The following is a 24,279-nucleotide window of genomic DNA, read 5'->3' on the forward strand; positions in this document are numbered from 1 at the left end:
GCCCATTTATATAACAGACCTTCTAATTCATGACCTATAATCTCAATTATATTTGCAGGAACCCCGAATAAACCAGTTCCGCAGACTCATTCCCACAATAAAATGAGCAGTGAACTGACCCATGTCTTTGTTTCGCCTGTGAGACAGTTAAGAGTCTGCACATCCAGAGCCCTGTAAGTCTGGAACAATGCCGTCTTTTCTAATAGGTTTACTATCATCGCGAGGAATCTTTAACACCCTTCGAGGATCAAGATAATGATTATACTTTAGGTGAAACTGCTGTTGGTAATTTCTTAAAACCAAGTGAGATTAGCCAAACCTACAGAAATAAGATGTTTGCTGGGTCACTGAATAATGGTCCAGACTGGTGATTACTCCAGCAGGGTGCAGATGGAGCCGGGGGCCCTCGGAGATAGCCCTCGTGGTGGGTGGGATCCTAAAAATGCATGTACCCCCAGATTCCACACCGTGTAGAACTTGTAAATATGAAGACATGTCACTCCTGGGATTATACTCACTGTTACCTTTATCATCACACACACGATGACGATTATGAAAACATGCTGATGCCATGTTGTCATATGACACGGCTGACCTTAAGAGTAGGACATTCTAATCTCTGAGTCTGATCTATTCTCTTGAGCCCTAAAAGGAGAGGGCTGTCTAGGGCTGGTGGCAAAAGGGGAAATCAGAGAGATTTAACAGGATGAGAAATTGGTGGCCCTGAAGTTGGAGGGGCACAAGAAGGAAGGCAGATAGACTTCAAGAAGCTGAGAGCACCCCCTGCCCCATGCCAGTCAGGAAATAGGGATCTCAGACCAGAGCCACAGGCAACTGGATTGCCAGCAACATGAACGAGCCTGGAAGTGACTTCTTCCCCAGATCTTGCAGACCAGCGCTTGGCCAGGGGACACCTTGATTTTGGCCTGGTGATGAGCTTAGCACAGCCAGCCAGCCCAGCCTTCCAACAGAGAAGTATGAGCTAAGAAGTGCCTGGTGTCTTTATCTGCTGAGTCTGTGGTTGCTAGGCAACCAGAGAATGTGAATACATCAGAAAACTCTGGGTCAGTGAAAGTTACTTCTCAGACCAGGGCTTCTAGGTCTCTTCCAGTGGAAAAGAAGGTGTCTCTGGGAAATCATTCTCCAAGTTCCTCTGCCAACCTCCTGCACCCAATACGATCCTCTAGTTGTCACTGAAGGGGAAGAGATAAGGGAAAGGATGGCAACACTTAAGGAGCGATGCTTCAGTGCCCAGGATGTTAAAAGGGCATCCTGGTGGCAGAGAATGCATCCTTGTTTCATTGAAGGAAAAACTAAGCCCCGCAGATACTAGGTTACATAGAAGGTCAAAGCTACACAGCTGCAGATGAAAGCAAACTAGAAACAAGCTGTTCTCTAAACTGGGTTTTTACTATGAAATTGATCCCAAATTACACATACCCGACAACTACTGCAGGACGCAAAGCCACAAGGATGCTAAAGAAACCCAAAGAGTAGGTCTCCGTCCCAGGGCCCTCTAGCCAAAACCTCACAATGCCTGAGACAAAAGGAAATCAGAGCTTCACAGCACCATTTAAAATGAAAAATCCCAAAGGACTTGCCCCAAGCCCATAAGCAAATTATCTGTAAGCCTGAAAAATTTGTCATTTCTTATAAATAACTGATGTCTAATTTTACGGTACATTATAAAACTTCTTGAAACATCTTGATTGAGAAACCAGCATTAAAAAACACACTAACTGGCGATTGTATTTGGAATCCTTTGGCTATGGGGTCTATGTCGTCAAGATGATACATTTTCTTGGAAAAAAAGGAATAAAGAGGCCTGTAGCATCTTAAATTTCACTCAGTGCCGCCCCCTGACTTTTATTAAGCTCTCCCTGATTTATTCTAGCTTTTCCAGGATATGGGACAATTATATGATTGGTACAGTGTCTCCTTCGTTGGCATTTACCAGTAGAAAGTATTTCAACAGCTCTATTTGTTAGAGATGCCGAAAAACAAACAAACAAAAAAGACCCATTGTGGTGTAACTGTAGGGTTGATGAAATATATGACTTCAAGATGCTTCATATATCTTCTTAGACATTCCCTCAAAATAGCTCTGAGATACCCTCCAGCCGGAATATTTAAGTACAAGGATCTTATTTACAAAACAGAAACAGACTCACAGACATAGAAAACAAACTTATGGTTACCAAAGAAGAGAGGAGGGAACAGATAAATTAGGAGTTTGAGATGAAAATATACACACTGCTATATACACGAAATAGATAACCAAAAAAGGCCCTCCTAGATAGCACAGGGGACTACACTCAATATCTTATAATAATCTATAGGGGAAAAGAACCTAAAAAAGAATATACATATATATAATGAATCACTTTGCTGTATTCCTGAAACTAACACAACATTGGAAATCAACTATATTTCAATAATTTTTTTTTTTTAAAAAAACCACTAGGCAAATGGTCTATTCCAGTGATTGGCAAAACTGACAAGTAAGCCAAATCCAGCTGCCACCTGTTTTTTTTAAGTTTTACTGAAAAAAAAAAAAACATGTGAACCAGGATAAGGCTAAAAGCCTATGGGTAACAAACTGGGCTCAAGAATCTGACCAAACTGAATTGGAAACCCAGCTCTGCCACTTACTAGCTGCTAGGCCTTGAGAAGAAACGATACACAACCTGCTCCCTCTTCTGGAAAGTGAAGAACCTAAGAGGACCGGCACCATAAGGTGTAGAAAGTAAGGTGAGCACTTACATAGGGCTCATGAGGTGCGAGGCATGGTTGTAAGTATCAGCTCGAGAATGTTCTGCTCTATCATAACAAACTCTCCTCTACGGCCACTGCCAGCACACAAAGAGGAATCCGGAGAGACTTCTGGGAATTTCTCGTCCAGGGTCCCCCATCCCTACATCTGCCCAATTAAAGAACAAATATACTCATCTCCAGCCACAAGTAGGAGAGGACCTCATTTTTAGTACATATATGGAAACTCAAAATGAATGTAAAATGAATATAAAAACTTCAGAGTTGTTATGCAAGGAAAAGTAAGCAAGAACCAAGTAGGTGACGTGCCTGGTGAGGCGAGCCATCTGCAAGGCAGGGCCAATTAGCAACATTTACTAGCTAAACCAGCAATGCACTTGGGAACCACTTCTGGACACAAAGAAGCATTCTTTTTCAAAATGTAACACCATTTTAATTCCAAAACACAGGAAGTGAGAGGGTATGGGGCAGAGATATGCATCATCCGACCGATGCTAAAAACAAAATTACAAAGAGAGATTTGACGGCATCTGACAAGAGGCTCCACTTACCCGCTAACCAACAGTTACAAATTTGCTCATTAAGAAAAACTGCTTTCAGCAAAGTCCTATAGGCAGACAGACCCTCTACTTTCTAGCTATGCTTAACTTGGCAAGCTCCTTTCAACCCAGTAAATGTCAGTTTCTTCAACAACGAAACGGATACTATGAGTATCTTCTCATAGTTATGAGGATTAAATGAGATAAAACATAATTAATAAGAAGGTCTCATTAAGTGTATCCATTATTATTATTACCATTATTATTATCCAGGCAATTCTGAGATTCACATTAAAAAAAGAACTATATCACAAAAGGAGAAAACACCCTCAAGATGAATTAATTCTTTTCTGCACATGTCAACCCTCAGAGATGTAAGGGTTTCCAAAGCACAGCGGGCAGTCTTTCCTCTGAGCTCAAGAATGACCTCTGGATCCAGTTCACACACATGTCCCCTCAACGCCATCAAACTTTCCATGCTGGACTCCTAGGTCCGAACGTGTCTGCGCCATCTAGAGAACAGGGGACATGGTCATCTCCCGTGGGCTAGGCTGGCAGGTCCACTAGGGGCTGAGCCACATGCTAAGGCAGCACCCAGGGCAGAATCAAGAGTGGCTATTCCTGGGGGGGCAGAGGAAGGACGAGTGACACCCGCATGGCACACAGGTAGATGAGGCCGAGGCCAGTGCAGGGTGTGAGGACCAAAGAGAAGGAGACATTTCAATATTTTCAATGACACCGCAAAGCTATAAGATAATAGGTATCTGTTCAGTTTTCCCTGTGCAAGCAAAAAAATGCCCATTTCCCCAGGAAAAGCAGTAGAGAAGCACTTCCCACACACCTCGGTCCCTTGTCTATGTGCATTTGGACAGAGGAAACACACAGCAGTTCTAACATGTGGGGACATTTTTCCTACGTCTACTCAATAATGTCATCCCTCATGTAGTGCAGGCACGCAAGTCCCTCCATCACTACCAGACGGCAACATATTTTTATTTTGTGCTGCAACATTTCGAGCATCAATCAGTGAAGGTTTCATGACACGCCAAGGCCCTTGGAGAAAGAAACCTGCACCCTGACTATAGCACACTGCTCGAAGCAAGTCGCTGTTTACATGGTTGCTTTTGGTTCAAGGGACAAGAAAGCCATTATCACTAGCACAGAATCACACATGGCCCAAGTGCACCATCACTCATGGATTTGCCCCACCCCGTCACATCTGATGCCTTCTGATGGGAAATATTTAGAATGCATAGCTTCTACTAAATCATGCTTCAATAATGGGTAAATAAAGTCTGTGGCCAAAGTTAGTTATTAACTTAAAAATTACATGACCAATTAATGGATCGCAGTTTTCCATACTGTTTGTTTTGTCAATGTTTCTATTTCACTAGAATAGTTTTAGGCTTACAACAAAATTGAGAGCAAGGTTCAGAGATTTCTCACATATTCTTTGCTCCCGCATATGCAGGGTCTCCCCCACTTTTGACGTCCCCCATCAGGCTGGCACATATGTCACCCAGGATGAATCCCCAGACACATCGTAATCATCCCGAGTCCACAGTTTACATTGCAGGTCACTCTTGGTGTTGCACATACTATGGGATTCGACAGATGCAGAGTAACATGTATCCACCATTAAAATATCATACAGAGTATTTTCACTGCCCTAAAAATCCTCTGTGTTCTGCCCATTCATCTTTCCCTCCACTTCCACCCCTGGAAACCACTATGATCTTGTCATTGCCTATACAGTTTTGCCTTTTCCAGACTGTCATAGAGAGTTGACCCATGATCAATGCAGGGGGTAAGGGCACTGATTCTCTGCACTGTTGAAAGCCCACATAAAACTTATAGTCGGCCCTCCCTGTACGTGGTTCCTCTGTAGCCCAGGTCTGCATCCACAGATTCAACCAACCATGTATTGGGTAGTACTGTAGTATTTACTGTGGAAAAAGATCCTCATCTAAGTGGACTCGTGCAGTTCACACCCATGTGGTCCAAGGGTGACCTGTAGTTGGAATCACACAGTAGGTAGCCTTCTCGATTGGCTTCTTTCACTTGGTAATATGCATTTAAGTCTCCTCCATGGCTCTTCATGGCTTGACAGCTCACTTCTTTTTAGCTCTGAATAATATTCCATTGTCTGGATGGACCAGAGTTTATCCAGTCACCTACTGAAGGATATCATGATTGCTTCCAAGTTTTGGCAATTATGAATAAAACTGCTATAAACATCCATGAGCAGGTTTTTGTGTGGACAGAAGTCTTCAACTCCTTTGAGTAAACACAACTGCTGAATCATACAGTAAGAGCATGTTTAGTTTTGTAAGAAACTGCCAGACCATCTACCAAAGTGTCCGTATCACTGTGCGTTCCCACCAGCACTGAATGAGAGTTCCTGCTGCTCCACATCCTCACCAGCATCTGATGTTGTCAGTGTTTCAGAATTTGGTAATTCTACAACGTGTATAGTGGTATCTCATTGTCATCTGAATTTGCATTTCCCTGAGGACATATGGTGCAGAGCACCTTTGTATATGCTTATTTGCCATCTGTATCTCTTCTTTGGTGAGATGTCTGTTAAGGTCTTAGGACTTTCCATATTGTTGTAGGCGCACAAAATCTACTAGAGACTGTCATAATTCACCACAAAACTTCGAATGCTAAAATTTTACCTACAGATCTCTGAGAAAAGAAAAAACTTTCCAATTATAAACCTTGACCCGAAACTTCTTTATTAGCCATACTTAGAAATAAAACCTAGAAATATGTAAAAAAAAATTACCTCATAAGTGAAATAACTGATAAAATATGGCATATGAACAAGAAATTGATTTTTAAACTTTAAACAGTATATCTTCCTAATTTTCTATATTACCTTTAATGAAGATCAGCAGTTAGTAATCGCTACATATCTTGGAGGTAAGATGCAACAAAACACTTGACTATATGATAAAATACACACTCAAAAATAAAGGGCAAAAGTAAGAGATAATCTCATTTTTTTTTACCTAAAGGATTAGAAAAAAATAAAAAGATTTGAGCATACATTGCTGGCAAAGGTGTGAGAAAACAGGCATGCTCTACGTTGCTACAGGGAGAATGAACTGTACATCCTTTGGGGAAAGTGTCTGTGATGACAGTTAAAATTTTAAATGCCCTTTGACTCAGCAGTCCTGCTGGCATGAATCTGTTCCATAGAAATTAAAGCATCAACACTTAAAGGTAGGTACAAAAGATATATGTAGTTTAAAAAATTATTTGTAATGGTAAAAAATGAAAATAGCCTGAAGCACGTCAGCAGAGACATGGCCGAATAAACGATGATATATCCATCTATAGAATATTACGCTGCAATTAAAAAGAATGAAGAAGATCAGTATGTACTGACCAGCAAAGATGTTCTGAAAATGCTAAGCGAAAAAGACTTTGGTAAGCCTTGGGTATAACATAATGCCATATCTATAAAATAAAACAGAGGGGTGAGCTTTAGACATATGTACATATTCATATACCTTTGCATAAGCAGAGAAAATATGTAGAAAGACATAAACCAAAGTGGTAACTTTGAAAACCTCAAGAAGGCTGGGTTGACAAGAGAAAGAAGACTTAACTCTTCTAACAGCAAGTCGAAATTATTTTTTTATAAGCAAAGTAAGAAGAAGAGTTGAGAGGTATGAGATGAAGTTTAGACTGACATATTACATTTACTATAAGTGAGCATATTCAGATAATTTTTTAGTTAAATATCATTACCTGATACCTGTAACAAATATAGCCCATGTGACACTCTTCTTGGATATCTGCCTGACATCAGCTGCTCCCCAAACTCCGGATAGACTCCTAGTCCCACCCTGTTGGTGTTTTTCATTTAATGGCACAAGTTTCCTATGAGTAGGAAAATGGTCCCTGACCCACAGCTGAAACTGGCCAGGGTGGGGACTTGCAGGATGAGGTTGGTGGGGAGCACTTGGATTGCACAGAGGCCACAAGGACTGACTAGAATCTCCTCTGGTCACTACTGTTCCTGAGTCTCCGTGAAGTCCCCTTCAACAGGATGGGCGATGTCATAGCATTTGCTGGTCCAGAACTGCACACGCTCAGTGGTCCTTTGAAGGAAGACCTTCCCTTTCCCCTAGGGCCCTGTCCAGCCAGGGCTGCCCACAGAGTTGCTTCTCTGAGTGCTTCCCACTGTCCATGCTCATAACAGAACTGCAACCCTGGATGTAATCGGATCTCTTAAGTAGGATGGCCACATATTTTACCATCCAACCCAGGAAACTTCTGAGAATGAAAGCGGGTGCTATTAGATATTAGACTAGAAGATAGGTGCATGAAAGGAAAAACAGACCTACAGTCATCTACCCAGGAGCATTGAGCCATGACAGGGTAAGCAACCCCTTTCCTCATGGTAAACCCTCTTCAGGGATGGCTGTATCCCTCTACTCAGTACAATCACCACCTACTTTCTAAGGGACAGTGTCCAAGTCCTTCCACACTTAGGTACCAAATGAGCCATGTCCTCCCTCCCTCATTCATCCCACAGATACCCACCAGGCGCCCCTAACCCTTCATTCACTCCTTCAAAGAATAACCAAGTGCCTACCATTCACTCGGGCACCAGAGATAAAACAGTGCTGAGCCCAGAGACCCTGTCTCTGTGGAGGTCACATCTTGCTTAGGGTAGACAGACAATAAAGAAAGAAATCAATATGTCATCGGTTGAGTGCTAAGTCCCAAGGAGAAAAATAAGACAAGTTAGGGGCACAGGGAATGTGGGACGAAGGTAGCTCTTAAATCTGGGGAAGCTCTTTAATAACTCTGATGAGTTAGCATCTAAGCAGAGATTCAACGAAAGGGGGCAGAGCCTTTCGGGCAGGAGAAAGGGCAGGCAAGGGCTCCGAAAGAGAGCCTGGCACTCAAGGAGTGAGCCCAGGGGAAGCAGTGGGTCTGCTCGGGTAGGGAGGACTTTGGGTTTTCCTCCGAAAAACGAGCCAAGTAAATGTGCCAAGAACACTGCCACGTGGTGAGCAGACACAGAGCAGCCTCTGTGTTGATGGAACTGGTGTCTAAAGGGGACAGTAAGATATTAATCAACCAGCGAAATAAAGGCCTTCTAAGGAAGGCACCTCTCATCACTCCCTTTTAAACTGTGGTCCATCTGCTTCTCTTGCTGAGGATAAGAGGGAAAAAAACTTAAGCTCTGGTGGATTGCCATCTCTCCACGTAGAGACTGAAACGTATTGTTTTGCTATATCTGCTGAAACATACAGCTGTTAAACCAGTAATCGCTTGTCATTTGGGGCTGCAAGCATCCAATACTACTGCTGAAAAAGTAAAGGAGTTCCCTGACACGATGCACGTATTAATCTCCCAACAGTTCTAAAAGCTCATGTTCAGACAGAGTCCAGTGGGGTTTTATAAACTCTAACAAAGTGTAATCGTTGGGGGCCTTGAAGCAATTCTAGAAATGACATATAGGTTTACACAACTGCTTTATCAGAATGGAAAGAGAAAGATCTTAAGAGGAGAAGTGAAGGGTGTTTGGGATGAGTAGCATATTAAATGTAGTCTGACCAGAAAGCGTCAGCTAGAGTAAAATCAAGAGAAAAGGAAACTTTAAATCCCAGAAGAATGCTGTGGAGTGGAAACACTCAAGAAGTAAGCGAAGAAAAATGCCTCTGCTTCCCGGAGCTTCTACAAGCTTAGAACCCAGTTCTGGAGAACCAGAGCCAAGTCCGAACTATGTCTTCCTCCCTTGGAGCCTAGCACAGCGCCACACACTTAGCAGTTTCACAACAGAAAAATGTACTGAGTGAAAAAGTAAACGACTTCATCCCACCAGCCACCAAGGTGTACATCCTGCTGATTCTCTGCAGAAGTAAGTGTGTGAAGAAGGGTCCAAGTTAGGGAAAAGGTCAGTGGTTCTTCACCAGGTGAAAAGAAGATCAGGAAGTGGTTCTGAAAACAAGTCCAAACAGCCGATGTTTATTCTGTCCTCACCACTGGAATGGAAAGAAGTTGTGATAACAGGAAACTCTCAGAGACGCTTGACGCCGCATGCGTGCTTTGGATTTAACTTTTTTATACACTTTTCTTGTCCTCAAAAGGCCTGGGCTCTCAGCTGGCTCCTCGCCATGAATTTAAGCCCCATGTTCTTCCAGTGGGTCCAGCAAACCAGGCACCTCCCTCACACATCGAATGCCATTCAGTATTCCCTTAAAATATCACAGTGTCCTCAGCACTGATTACAGGTTCCAACAAGTTATGTGAGATGATTTAAAATGCAAACTAATGGATGAAGCTGGTCAGAAGGTACCAGCTTCCAGTTAGAAGATAAGTAAGTACGAGGGATGTAACATACAACATGATAAATATAACTAACACTGCTGTACGTCATACATGAAAATTGTTAAGAAAGTAAATCCTAAGAGTTCTCATCTCAAGGAAAATTTTTCTTCTCTATTTCTTCAATGTTGTATCTATGTGAGATGATGGATGTTCACTAAACTTCTTGTGGTAATCACTTCATGATGTATTTAAGTCAAGTCATTATACTGTACACAAACTTACACAGTGCTGTATGTCAATGATATCTCAATTTAAAAAAAAAACAAAACGAAATGAAATGAAATGCAAACTACCTGAGCAGGTGAAACAGTGTTTACAAAACACTGAAAGAATGAAGGCCCTAAACTAAAATGAAAATCTCTAATCCAAGGATCCTGCTATAACACCCCAAAAGAAGAATACATTTCTATTTGCAGTATTTACATGGCAGAATTATTTTATTAAAACTGATTTCGTTTATGTTTTACTCCAGGTGGATGAGAATGATATTTCTAGATATAGCTTGAGTATGCACATTGTTTCAACACGTAATTATTACCATGCCAACACGCAAGGCTCTCTACTGCAAATCACACACTAGATGTAGCACAAAATGTGTCACTTTAGGGAGAGAGCCTGGGTCTTTAGCTACTCCTACTGTTTTGGTTTTTTTTTTTGCAGTACGCAGGCCTCTCACTGCTGTGGCCCCTCCCATCGCGGAGCACAGGCTCTAGACGCGCGTGCCCAGCGACCATGGCCCACAGGCCCAGCCGCCCCGCGGCACATGGGATCCTCCCGGACTGGGGCACGAACCCGCACCCCCTGCATCAGCAGGCAGACTCCCAACCACTGTGCCACCAGGGAAGCCCCCTACTTATATTTTTGAACCATGAGAACTAAAAGTCATTCCTTTTCCATTAAACTGATCAAAAGGACAGTGTTTGGCTTCATTTCTATGCATCGGCAGAAACAGAAGGAAGAGCTTACCAAAGCAGATCTATAGATCTGGACAGACTTTTAATGCAGTGCATTATTTTTATTCCACTGCCACTTACACAATAATGAAACATTCCTCTATTTTACTATGTAAATATGTTCTTCCTAAAAAAGACAGTTGTCTAGGTATGAAACAAAAATTTCAAATAGGCTACGATTATATTCTTTTCTAATTGAGAGTGACAAAATGAAGGACGGCTAGGTGGCGAGCCCTCAGAAGCTAGCGTTACGTGGTGGGGAAGAAGGGAAGAGGAGAGGCTGGGCAAAGCAACAGCGCTCGGGACCAAAGCACAGGTCTTGCGAGCGAGGCAAGGCAGGAAATGCAACCTGACAAGGAGGCAGAGACTGCAGCAATATTCCATCAAGTATTTTTAAATTCAGTTCCACACGAGTCAACTCAGTTTTGCCCGGAGATTTCACCAGACATTTAGCTGGTGTGTATATAATTACTTGTCTCTCTGAATTGGGGGTGGGGAGTGGAAAACAGCACAAGGAGGGACAAAGTGCTCCACAGAAGGGAATGAACTGGAGGATGCTGAGACTCAGGGATTCTTTCCAATGCTATTTTTTTAAAATTTTAACATCTTTAAGTAATAGGTTTTTTGTTTTAAGTATAAAGGTTGTCACCTTTGTTTTGCTCAGAAGGATAAGAACAAAATGTAATGCCATTTATTCTGATGTGAAGAGCTACCTTCTTCGTCTTATTTATCACGGGCATCCAAGACCACCCTTAGCAGGCATTACACCCTCCAATCATCTTTCAGAGTCAGTCGAGTTCCCTGCAGTACTGCAAGCGTCCTTAGAATATGATCTTCAGAACTCATGTGGGGTGTTTAGTAGCTACAATTCCTTGGAAGAGGACCAAAATATAACTGCTTTATAAAAGCTTCAGCTCAGTTTTGAAAAGATGATCATCTTGCCATATACGAAAGAGCACTCACTGGTACATGACTTCTTAAGCCAGACCTCTATAAATTCGCATGTACCAAAACAGAAAGCTGTATCAGACTGCTACGTGAAAGTGTGCGTGGATCCCACTTCTTATCTGCTGTTTCTATTGTTTATACCTTTGCTACTTGATTCACCAAGGATTAAGGTGAAATATAACTGTCATCACTAATAACCACGTTCATGATCATCTATAAGTACACATTTTTTCTCTCTTCCATAGTCTGATTCATCACATCAAGCTTGCTACAACATAATTAATAGACTGAAAATACACGTTGAATCAAAACAAACTTTTTTAAAAGAGAGAGAATCCATACATAGGAAGTTTTTTATCTTACAGCCAACTCTTTATAGCTGCCAATACTGTCCAACAGAGCAGCCGCCAGCCACATACGGCTACTGAACCCCTGAGAGGTGGCCAGTCCAAATTGAGACGCAAGTCTAAAATGCATACCAAATTTTGAAAGCTTGGTTTAAAAAAATGTAAGATCTCTCATTAATCAATTTTATATTGATGACACTTTGAAATGACAATGTTTCGGGTAAATAACATGTATTAAAATATATAATGAAATGATATTAAAATTTTTTACTTTTTAAATGTAGCTACTAGAAAATGTTACATTGTAATTTTGGCTCGTATTATATTTTTATTGGACAGGGTTGAAATAGTCTAAGAGGCAATTCAACCATCCACTAAATCAAATGAAGGTATAAGATAACATGCATTTTCTCCCTAACTTCCGTGTGTGTGTGTGTGTGTGTGTGTGTCTGTGTGTCTGTGTGTTGCAGAGGGCTGGAATTGCAAAGCTGCCCATCAGGAAGGTCTCTGAAACAAAAGATTCAACTCGTTGCCTTTAGCCTTATCTCTTGACATTTAAGTCTTCCAAAAATTTCCTCTGCTTCACTGCTTCCTGCTGTGAAAGTTTCCAAGCAAATGGTGACCCAGTCTCCCAGGAGGCAAGCACACACTTTACGGATCCCTCGAGCTATGGCAGCCACCACTGCTCTAGAAACTGGGACTCAAACAGGTCTGGGAAGGGACAGACACCTGTGCATGAAATTCCCTCAGGTTAAACACAAGCAGGACATCCACACATGTCAGGCCACCCACTCAAGCCACCTGTGCCATTCTCATCCTGTTATCATGACCACTAAACAGGGGTGGAACGGGGTTATGTGCATGTGCTGAGTCCCAGACCTAAGCGTACAAAAGCTCTCCACTGCTTCAACTGCTTCCCACCCAGATTTCTTCTCTAACTGGACACTCCTGGTGGTCGTGGGGCCTTCACAAGGTGGCTTTGCATGCTCTCTAATAAACGTTGGAGACAGCACACTTAGCATTTCCACAAAAGAGTTTCAGGATATACAACAGTCATTCATTCAGCAAATACTGGCGAACGCTAAGCAGGAAAATCTCAGACCGGGACAAAGGTAAGGGGGAGCCTGGGACCGAGGATGCTCAGAGCAGTAGTTACAGGGAGCAAGCAGTCAGCGTGAGCCTCATTGGGAAGGTGGCGCCTACACAGACCCCCCCAGGGTCCAGGGTGAAGAAGTGAGCAGAGCAGGCATCCTGGAATGCAGCTGAGGCATCCGGGCCCTCTGTGGGGAACACAGTTGGCCTGGTCCACAGGCAGGAAGGCGGCCAGTGTGGCAGCAGTCAACTGGGGGGAGGAGCCGAGTGACAGAAGGACACAGAGGAAACAGGACAGACCATACAGGACTCTGGGCCATGGTGAGGAGTTCTGTTTTCACTCTGAGATGAGAACCTGCTGGAAGCTTTTAAGTGGAGAAATGATTCGCTCTGACATTTGCTTCGAAGGAACCACCCTGCCTATTGTTCTGGATACTCTAGAAGTCAAGGGTAGAGGCACAGACTCTTGAACTAAAATGTGTTAAACACTGTTGCAACTGAAAACTAAGTCATAACAATTGAGACAAAGAAGGATAAGAATCATGGTTTCTGACCTGGACCGTGGGAGGTCGGGGAAGTGGGGGAACCCAGGACCACCAGGACACAAAACTGTGTCACTGTGACCCTTCTTCACTCCAGAGCAGATGTGGGAGACCCCAGCCTGGGCTGCAGGCATGCCTGCGGTGAAGAGCGTTACTGCTCTCCTCCTTTGCAGAAGGACAGCTTTAATGAGAGTTTGACTTTTCTTTCTTCATGAAAGAAACTTTCTCTAAAAGCAAACAAAAGACAACAACAAAAATAGAAAAGGATGAACACAACAGACCCGGGAATTGCAAAACCTGATTCAACATGTTATGTGAATTGCCTTTGGATTACCTCTGGCAGGAAAAGGTGAGCATGTTAAAAAAAAAAACCAGTATAAATAAATACTAATACAGAGCTAATTTTTTAGTTCTCAATTCACTGAATAATTACACCTTTAGGCTAACATGAATAATTTATTAAGTAGCATGCAGTTTCTATGTAGCCCTGCAACTTTTTGCCCTCATTATGCAAACTTTTGAAATCATTCCAGGGCGAACCATGGCAGAAAAGGGACTTCTATGCAAATACCCTTTTTCTATCAGTCTATGGATGGTTTGTTAAGTGTCTCTTCAGGTTAACAAGAACTGTTCAAAATGCTATTTAACAATCTTCTGCCTGATATACGTTCAGTAATTCATTCAAGTTCTAAAATGCGGAACTTCCTTATTTTTGTTAGATTATGCATACTGATCCTTAACTGAATTCAGCTTTGAAGGAACGTAAAACCATATATTTGCTTCCTGGTTTCTCCACAGTTATCCAGAGTAACCCACACTTCAACTAGAACTATTGTTATAATGTTAGTATCCTCGTAAACAATTCTTTTTTGGTGGCTTGGGACCAAAGGGCCCTAGGAGAGTTCCACTTTACATTAAAATTGTCTCCGTATTGAGCTGTTGTAACATACCAACCTGTCATGAAGCAGCAATATGGAAATGCTCAGAGGGGACCTGTTTTGATGTCTCTCATACCGAGGACACAGACCTGCGAGGTCTTCCTTTTTCTTGTTTCCTCACTTTCTCTCTTGCACTGCAGATCATCACAAAGTGGTAATCTAATTACTACAACTATTAATTATGCTCGTGATTAATTTGAAACACCTAACAAAATCTAAACCGTACAGTGAGAGACAACACGCCGTCTTAATGACATTCTAACACCTGAAACTATCTGGCGTCATTATCAGTCAAGTAACTGTGCTTCGTTTCCCCCAGCCGGGCATATTCCAGAGTCGGTCCCCAGGATTATTTATTAAAAATGTGCTTCAACTCAAAATAACGAGCGTGCCCCTGAACTCTGCCTAACTCAAATCCAACACGTCCCCAAATCCTACTGGTTCTACCTTGAAAAATACATCCAGAGGCTGGTCACTCCATCACCTCCATCGTGACCACCTGGTCCAAGCAACCATCAACACTTGCATTGACTATGTCAATAGCTTCCTAATGGGTCAGCCTGCTTCCACCTTTGTCCCTGTACCATCTGTTCTATAAAAAACAACCAGAGGGATCTCTTTAAAAAGTGAGCCAGGACGTACAGCACTATCGCTCAAAAACAATGGCTTTCCGTACACACAAGGAAAAGCTCTACATCATCCTCCGAGACGTGAAAGGACTGTCCCCTGCTCCCTTCCTGAAACCCTCTCCTACTTCTCTCCTCCACTCTCACTTTGCATCTGCCCCTCTGCTTTCATAATTCACCCTACACAGGTTCTCTCTTCTGCCTGGAACATCCTTTCCCCAGATACCTGCGTGGCTCCACCTCCAGCTTTCCCTAAAGGTCAGACAGGCACTACCTGACCTCTATTCAATGGTGTAAACTACCTCACCCTCACCAAGGCTCCTTTTCTGCCTGGCTCTGCTTACTTGTTTCACAGCACTAATCCCTGACTCACAAGCTCTCTTACTGGGGCAGATGATGTTTTCTACAAATACAGCTCCAACGATACATCCAGACCCAAGTTCCCCTGGAACCTCCATGATTCAATCGGTAGGTGGAGTCTCACTGGTAACCTGGGTGGGCCTTTGTGATCGCCCCCACTAACGGTGGGAGTGATGCTACGTGATTTCCAAAGCTAGATCATAAAATGCCATGCAGCTTCCGCCTGGCTTCCTCAGGACACTAGTTCTTGGAATCCAGCCACCATGCCACAAAGAAGAGGCCACCGTCCCTCCCTCGGCCCGTCTCAGCCTGGACTGAGCTCCCAGCCGACAGCCACCACCAACCTGCTCTCCACTGGGCAAGTCACCAAGAAGCACCTCCTCCTGCCAACGGCGGAAGATGTGGGATCGATGCTGTCACCCGGGCCCTGGGCTCACGTGGACTTGCACTTGGCTTTAATGCTCTGTGGTCACCATCTTGCAATTCCCAACAACTTTACCTTTGAGTTCGTATGCTGTACATGAAACTTCATGAGACAAGGAAACAGGAGCAGGGGACTTAGAGCCTGGGCTCCTGAGTGGTCCCTGGGGCAGGTCCCCAGCTGCCCACCCCTCCAACTCCTGGCTCCTCTGCCCACCCTCAGCCAGTGACCACCACCTCCTCTGCTCCAAGCTGTGGCCTGGGCAGCAACATAGGGGTGTATCCTGTGATGTTTCAGGGCACAGCACGGCAGGGGCTGGACCCCCCTAAGCTGGCAGCCGTAGCACGTGTGACAAGTGACTTGAGGTGGGTGAACCCTCATCCACCCCCAATCCAGGCACCAAGCATGTCCAGCATGGAGGGTGCACCGCCTTGAGGGTCACTAGTCCACTACAGGTTGAGGTGGCAGGTCCACGTGAAGTAGGGAAGCCTGGCTTGCCTTCCCCACCCCGGGCCGGGGCACAGGGCATCTGGGCCGGCTGGTGGGCTGTGTGTGCTGCACTGCAAGGCAGGGCACCCCATCCCACCCCCGGGGCCAGGAATGGGCTGCACTGCCCAGCAAGCATCCCCAAGTCCAAGGCAACCCATCCTTTACGGAACAAATAAAAAACACTGTGACGCGTTGAGAAAGAGACCATGGAAGGAAGGAAAGATGTTCTGTATTTTAATACCTTTAACAGCATTTTTTTCCATTGATAGTTTTCAAAGACGGGCCCTCTTACTTTCCTGTGCACCAGGCCTGCTCCAGCCCTCATGGGAACTGCCCCAGCAGATACCGCATGAAGCCAAGAAGAGTCTTCCCGCTGAGCCCAGCCCAGACTGCCGATTCCTGAGCCAGAGCAATGGTTGCTGTGCTTTTAGGTCACTCAGCTTGGGGCGGGCATGGGTGTCTGGCTGGTTGTGTAGGAAGAGGTAACTAGGGCACTTAGCTGCGTACCTTCACACTCTGGGAAGGCAGTGATTTTGAGGGTATTTGCTCACCGCTGTGTCCCCAGTACCTAGAACCGTGCCTCACACGGAGTCCTTGCCCAATAAATATCTGTTCAATGAACTGAAGTCCCACTCTGATGAAATCTCTTTAAACAAGGCTACAAAGAAGTGGGTCACCAGCATAGGAAAACTTGACTAGTTGGAACTGCTGAGGGTAAATAGTTGGAAAGCTTGTGAGGTAGGCCTGCTGATGGCCAGGTGATGGGGAGAATGTGGTCCTTCCCATGGCCATTGGCCGTTAGTGGTCTGGTGGCTCCAGGAAGGGGGCACCGAGCTAGCACCAGGCACACAGGAGTGCCCTCCCCACCTGGACCAGTCACTCACCCCTCCCAGGACAACTACATATATGAACATGCTTGGGTAACTATATTGCCACTTGAGAATAGAACCATTAGTGATAGTAATGCCTATTTTTCAGGCTCTTTCCAAACAAACAAACAAAATAATGAAAATATTTAGTGTGGAAGAAGAAGAAGAGTCTGTGGAAAAAATAAAGCAGGGGAGGGAGATATGCTCTGTGTGTGTGTGTGTGTGTGTGTGTGTGTGTGTGTGTGTGTGTGTCCTTACAGTTGCAGACGAGGCTACTACATCAGACCTCATTAGCTACCAGGAGGCATATGAACGGAGATTTGGGTATGGAGACACTGGCCATCTGAAGATCCATGGGCAGAGCCCTGAGCTCCACGCAGAGAGATAGGAAGTGCAAAGACCCTGTGGCAGAAACAATGCTAAGGAGTTAAGGGCTCGAAATGGCATCAGTGTGACTGCAGCACAGGGGGTGAGAAGAGGGGAAGGAGATGAGGCCCACAGTACTCCCAGAACCCAGAGAAAGGCGGCCAAAAGAGAAAGAAGACAGTCTCTGCTGACAGTCACCATTCAGGCTGTTCACCAGGCAAACTTCATGTGAGATAAACAGCACATCGTTACATCCTCGGCTGTTTACTAAGTCAACCAAACAGCAAGTGAGCACCTGCTCTAAGTGGGACACAGGGGCTGCCCTTCCTCTGTCACACTTCACGGTCATGTCATGTCGGGCTGCACGTCCAACCTACCAACAAAGCCCCTACAAGGAGGAGAAAGGAGAAAGCAAGCCCTCAAAATAGAATAAAGGGGGACTTCCCTGGTGGTGCAGTAGTTAAGAATCTGCCTGCCAATGCAGGGGACATGGGTTCAAGCCCTGGTCCGGGAAGATCCCACATGCCACAGAGCAACTAAGCCTGTGTGCCACAACTACCAAGCCTGCGCTCTAGAGCCCTCGGGCTACAACCACTGAAGCCCGCGCACCTAGAGCCTGTGCTCTGCAACAGGAGAAGCCACTGCAATGAGAAGCCCACGCACCACAATGAAGAGTAGCCCCGCTCGCCGCAGCTAGAAAAAGCCCGCGCACAGCAACGAAGGCCCAACACGGCCAAAAATAAGTAAATAAAATAAATAAAGTTATATTAAAAACAAAGAATAAAAGGCCTAAATGTGCAATCCCTAACAGGACAGGTGATGGGATATGTTGGAAATAAGAGATAAAGATGCCAGCTGATGGAATCTAAGTCAGAAGCTGAAATCTTGAAAATTGTCTCCATCAATCACTGACCATTCTGCAATGCCCACACTGAATTTGTTCAGTTTTTAAGTAGATATATTTATGAAAAAACACTACCTTTTTTTTTTTTGTGGTACACGGGCCTCTCACTGCTGTGGCCTCTCCCGTTGCGGAGCACAGGCTCCGGACGCGCAGGCTCAGCAGCCATGGCTCACGGGCCCAGCCGCTCCGCGGCATGTGGGATCTTCCCAGACCGGGGCACGAACCCGTGTCCCCTGCATCGGCAGGCGAACTCTCAACCACTGCGCCACCAGGGAAGCCCAGCGCTACCTTTTTTAAAGAAAGGAAGTCTCAAAGTTTTAAATAGATTCTCAAGCCTCCTAGGGATCGTTCCAGAGATAAAGAGACAAATTCTGTGAAGCTACATTTGAGTCGCCGCACAGCCCGGAAAAGCACTCAAGAACGAACAGCAGACATCAGTCCTCTTCCCAAAGGGATACGACTGAAAATCCTCATTGTTCTTTCCTGGGAAAGAGGCTTCCTGACCAGCAAGGCAAGCCCAAGCCGGCGTGAGCAACTCATAGATGCAACACCTTTCTGTTTCCCCGCTGCTTTTTGAGCAGCGATGGTTCATGCAAATTTCAGGCTATCTTGAAGGATGCCCCCTCTCCACCCCGTACAGGGTACAATTAAAGCTGGAATGTGCCTTTCGTGGCTCAGCTCGTGGAAAACCCACTGTGTAACTGAACTAGAACAGAGCGAGGAAATGAGGAATGGAGCTTGGATGTGGCTTCTGTCATTTTGCATTACTGCTGTGTAAAGAAGAAAAGATGCAAACAGTTAGTGATGCGCGGGGCGAAGGAGGGAAATGAAAATGTCAGGAGCAGGAGGAAGCTGTTAAATGGCACCAAATGCCTGGGTGGGGTGTCTGCCTGCCCGTGTGCCGCTTGTCTCTCTCAATCCATCATCAGAAAGGACAAGGCACCTCAGGAGGAATGCCTGTCCTGAGTCAGGAGCACGGAGAGGCCTGCTGTCTCTGACTGCCTACGGCAATCGCGGTCCTGTCCGGAACTGTCAGTTTACGGGCTTCACTGTAATCCGGCTGCTGTCAATGAGAAATCCAGAAATAGCAGCACACGGGGACGCCTGGCCTTCAAACCTTCCAACGATCTGGCATCGCTGGGCTCACGGGGTAAAGACGGTCGTGTTTAGAATCTTTTAAAGGAATAGTAAATGGACCGGGGCACAACTACCTCCTCTCAATCTTCCGTTCAGTTAAGAACCCTGAGTTTAGCAGAAATGGTCACCGCACGTCTGAAAATGTGAGGCTACTAAGAAGCGGGAAGATTCCAAAGGGAAATGGAAGGAAAATGGGGTTGTCTCTGCTTCCTAATCCCACATCCGCCTGAGAGAGTGGGAGGAGAGAGAGGAGGGAGGATGGGAAGGGGACCAGACCGTCGCTCTACGGTAACGATGCTGCTGGGACAGGCCCACTGCTCTCCCCAGGATGAGGACACGGTACCAGGTTGGAGGGAAGAGAAAACCATTGCACAAGTGAGTCCCCTCCACGAAGGAAACAGGGAAACAAGGAAAACTTTCCTAATTCTCTCAAAGAAAAGGGAAATCCAGCCAATCAGCCCTGAAAAGGAAGGCAAGTAACCAGCTGCACCTCCAAGGCGGTTCTCACTGTGCTCCTAACATATGTCCCTATTTAACACATAAGCTAAGGTCGAGCCCTTGTTCTCTTTCCAATGTGGCACTGAATTCTTCCCGGGGCATCTGTGCAGTGATGGTGGCAGGAAGGGTGAGATGCACAGAGAAAGATTAACCATATATTTGGATTAACGATCCAGTGATCCCAGGTAGTTGATTTCACCGGGACTATTTCCAGTATGTGAATTACTTCAAAAACTAGCCCAATTGTACCATTTGGTGGTTTAGCCCCATGTGTTTTTTAAGTTTCTTTGCTTGTTTTAATGAATAGACTTTATTTTTTGGAGCAAATTTAGGTTTACAGAAAAATTGAGCAGAAAATAGAGTTCCTACCTATCTCCTTTCCCTTCCTCCACCCTCAGTTTCCCCTACTATGAACACCTTGCCAGGTGCTGCATCTGCACAATTGAGAAGCTAATATTGACACACTACTATTAACTAAGTCCACGTTTACATTAGTGCTCACCCTGTGATGGACCCACAATGAGTTCTGGTAAATGTATAATGTCATATACCCATGGTTAGGGCAGTTTCGCTGCCCTATTCACCCCCACCCCAGCCCCAGCCCCAGCCCCAAGCAAACACTGATCTTTTTTTTCCTGCTTTAAATTGCGGTAAAATATGCATAACATAAAACATACAATCTTAGCTATTTTAAGTGTACGGTTCAGTAGTGTTAATTACATTTATATTGTCGTGCAACCATCACCACAACTCTCTCCATCTCGCAAAACTGAAACTCTGTCCCCATTAAACAGTAACTCCCCATCCCTCTCCAACCCTCCCCCAGCCCCTGGGAACCACCCTTCTACTTTCTGAACCACCCTTCTACTTTCTGACTCTATCAGTTTGACTCCTCTAGGGACCTCATAGAAAGGGATCATACAGTATCTGTCCTTCTGTGACTGGTTTATTTCACTAAGTCTAATGCTTTCAAGGTTCATTCATGTTTTAGCAGGTGTCAGAATTTCATTCCATTTTAAGGCCGAATAATAATCCATTATATGTAAAAACCACATTTTGTTTGATCCATTCACCTGCCGATGGACACTTGGGTTGCTTCTACCTCCTGGCTACTGAAAATAATGCTACTATGAACATGAGTGCACAAATCTCTATTATTTCTACTATTTTGGAGATATACCCAGAAGTGGAATTGTGGATCATATGGTAGTTCTATTTTTAGCTTTTTGAGGAAACTCCATACTGTTCTCCATAGTGGCTGCACCAATTTACATTCCCACCAACAGTGTACAAGGGTTCAAATTTCTTCATGTCTTCACCAACACCCACTATTTTATTTTTTAAAAAAATCTTTTTGGATAGTAAGGTATTATTGATGTTTTTACTGTCTCTAGAGGTTTGCCTTTTCTAGACTGTCATACAATTGGAATTATACAGTATGTAGACTTCAGACTTTCTTTCACTTAGTAATATGCAATTAAGGTTCCTCCAGGTCTTTTTGTGGATTGGTAGCTTATTTCTTTTTAGCTCAATAATATTCCGTTGTCTAGATGTAAAACAGTTTGTTTATGCATTTCATCTACTGAACGGCATCTTTATTGCTTTCAATTTTTGGCAATTATGAATCATGCTTCTATAAACAGGCACGTGCAAGGTCTTGTATGAACATAAGTTTTCAACTCGTACCTAGGAGCACAGCTGCTAAACCATTTGGTAAGACTATGTTTAGCTGTGTAAGAAACCGCCAGCCTGTCTTCCACAGTGGCTGTACCACTCTGCCTTCCTACCAGCAATGAATGAGCGTTCCTGTTCCTCCATAGCCTTGCCAGTCTTTGGTGCTGTCAGCATTCTGGATGCCATGGGTGTATGATGGCATCTCTGCTGTTTTGTTTTTTTTTTTTTTGCGGTACGCGGGCTCTCACTGCCGTGGCCTCTCCCGTTGCAGAGCACAGGCTCTGGACGCGCAGGCTCAGCGGCCATGGCTCACGGGCCCAGCCGCTCCGCGGCATGTGGGATCTTCCCGGACCGGGTCACGAACCCGCGTCCCCTGCATCGTTAGGCGGACTCTCAACCACTGCGCCACCAGGGAAGCCCCTCTGCTGTTTTAATTTGCCATTTCCTAACTGCACGGTATACCGCTCAAGCATCTGTTCATGTGCTTATTTGCCATCTGTACATCTTCTGTGGTGAGGTGTGTATTCAGATCTTTTGCCCACTTTTTAATTGGGTTGTTTGTTCTCCTACTGTTGAGTTTTGAGAGTTCTTCGTATATTTTGGATATTAGCCCTTTATCAGATATGTGTTTGTAAATATTTTCCCCTAATCTGTGGCTTGTCTTTTTTTATTCTCCTAAGAATGTTTTTTTTCCAGAGCAGAATTTTTACATTCTAATTCAGTTCAACTTATCAATTTTTTTCTTTCATGGATCACGCTTTTGGTGTTGTATCTAAAAAGGTATCACACCAAACCCAAGGTCACCTAAATGTTCTCCGACGATATCTTCCAGGAGTTTATAGTTCTGCATTTTACGTTTAGGTCTATGATCCATTTTGAGTAAAATTTTGCAAAAGAAAATGTCAGTGTCTATGTTCATCTGTGGCACTGAGACAGGCTGGGACCTGGGACCCTTTGCTGCAGCACTTGCACCTGGACAAACGTCTCCTCAAGCAACAAAATACAAAGAAACGATGAGGGACTAAAAACCGAGTGCATGCACACTTGTGCACAAATTATGGACAAGAAGATACAAAGGGACCAAAAAACCAACTGCTAGTTCTGAAGAGCTGGGAGCAAAAGCAGGGTACTGCACATGCCCCCTGCACACAGCACCACCTAAGGGGTGGGCAGACCACCTAAGCCACGCCTCCAGCCTGACCCCTGGACCTGCCCCTACCCTCACCCCAGCTCACCACCTTGTGGGGGCGGGTGGCGAACGAGCAAGGGAACCTGTTGTTTGTTCTTGCTTCCCCCTGCTGCAGCAGGGGCCCCAATAAAGCCTGGCCTGAATTTCTTGTCTGGCCTCTGATCAATTTCTATTGATTAAGGAGGCCAAGAACTCTGGTCGGTAAAAACAGCATGGGGATGTCCAGTTGTTCCGGCACCACTGTTGACAAGACCCATGTGTTTTTCATAATGTTCCTTCTACCTTCTGTGCTGACAGACGGTGAATGAAAAAACGGGATGTGGGATGCTGGTGCTTCAGACCAGTGTGGATCCTGAATTTCCACATCACTGTGGCACTCTATACAGAAAGTCTTCTTTCTAGCACTAAGAGAATATGGGTTGGTCACAGGTAAAGGTAAAGAAAAAAGACTGTCACCCATTTCAGATCAACTTTAAAGGATCTTTAATCCAAGAATTAAATATTTTTAAGCTAAGATATCTGAGCTTCCTATTAATTTTTAAGTCTTCGTGCCAAATACCACAATAAATTATGGATTGGGGGAAATCTGACACTTCTATGCTGTTTCAGTAAGACAGAAGACACAAAACAAGATGTTTTTTTCATTAAGAATTTCCTCAAGCAAAACAATCATTGGTTTTGTCCTTTTTATGCTGAACAAATATAGGGCTAATGTAAGGAGATCAAAATTTACCTTTTATTCCAAGAATATTATAGAAACTTAGCTTCCAAAGCACTTCAACATACCTATCTATACACCAATGGTTCTCCCAAAACATCCACAGACCAGCATCAGCACCACGTGAGAGCTTGTTAGAAACGCAAATTATCAGGCCCTACCCCAGTTTGGGGGTGAGGTCCAGCAATCTGTATTTTAACAAGCCCTCCTGGTAGTTCTGACGCCCACTAAAGTTTGAGAACTGCTGCTGTATCCTACACAACAACCTCAATCACGCTTCGAAGTCAAGGAGGCAAGTAGCCTTCATCACCATTTGCCAGATTCCCATCTGTTAAGAGGCAGACTCAAGAGAGAGCTGGCTAGGGATGTGGCCAAGACACACCCGGGGAGCTTTCAAATCTAGACCACCTCTGACTGTACCGTATTTCCTTGTTAGGCTAAAACTGAAATAGAAACAAGCGACAACCTCTCGTAGAAAACAACATCTTCACAGGTTCACATTACCTCTCACTGTCCGAGATACACATCCCTTATCTAGAAGGA

General features: G+C 44.5%; 1 protein-coding gene across 2 annotated transcripts in view; it reads right to left on the minus strand.

The window, feature by feature from the left end:
- Positions 1-24,279, minus strand: part of PTPRM (protein tyrosine phosphatase receptor type M) — a 745,004-nt gene that overhangs the window by 643,312 nt on the left and 77,413 nt on the right. The gene's annotated exons all lie outside the window — the stretch shown is intronic.

The sequence above is a fragment of the Delphinus delphis genome, chromosome 13, assembly GCF_949987515.2.
Source record: "Delphinus delphis chromosome 13, mDelDel1.2, whole genome shotgun sequence".
NCBI lineage: Eukaryota > Metazoa > Chordata > Mammalia > Artiodactyla > Delphinidae > Delphinus > Delphinus delphis.